The 528-nt window shown below is 37.9% G+C and overlaps 1 long non-coding RNA gene across 1 annotated transcript; it reads right to left on the bottom strand.

Moving 5' to 3' along the window:
- Position 1: 1 nt before the first annotated feature.
- Positions 2 to 509, bottom strand: LOC113464423 (uncharacterized). Its single transcript, XR_003389275.1, has 3 exons — positions 333 to 509; positions 84 to 234; positions 2 to 22 (listed from the first exon to the last, which is right to left on the bottom strand). It is a non-coding gene; the product is annotated as an uncharacterized LOC113464423 (long non-coding RNA).
- Between the last annotated feature and the right edge of the window lie 19 nt (positions 510 to 528).

Here is a 528-nt window from a genome sequence, read left to right as displayed (position 1 = left end):
AAAAAATCAAAACGATAAATCACTGAAATGGAAACGGAATTCATAACGCTCTAGGCAACTAATAATGACGGAGATGATATTACCTTATTCAGGAAATTGCGGAGAAAATTTAGACAGTGGTCTCTCCCTTCTGAGCCTAATCAAAGGTATACACCTGAACTTGACCCTGGCAAACGAATATACTTCAACCAAAGAATCGCGAACGATACACTTGAGAGAACCTGCTCACTTGGCCTAAAATTGAAAATGTAAAAAATTATTCGAACGGAATTGGATTGGATTTAATAAAAATTGTAATAATCAATTAATGGCATATTTTCTGTAATACGAACCTGACCGAGGATCTTTAAATTTTGACCTTGAGGATACGGTACTTAGAAATTGTGGAGAGCCTGAGACAGCGATTGCTTCTTTCACGCCCAACTAAAGGCATACACCTTGACCCTGATAAACGGATTCACCTCACCCAAAAAGATCTTGAATTTTACATCTATAGGGGGATGCTCACCCTGCCTAACCGAATTAAAA

Source organism: Ceratina calcarata, unplaced genomic scaffold (genome assembly GCF_001652005.2).
Source record: "Ceratina calcarata isolate Rehan_Ccalc_2016 unplaced genomic scaffold, ASM165200v1 scaffold3673, whole genome shotgun sequence".
Taxonomy (NCBI): Eukaryota; Metazoa; Arthropoda; class Insecta; order Hymenoptera; family Apidae; genus Ceratina; species Ceratina calcarata.
The sequence above is the reverse complement of the archived record's forward strand: the minus strand, read 5'-3'. Positions and strand labels throughout refer to the sequence as shown.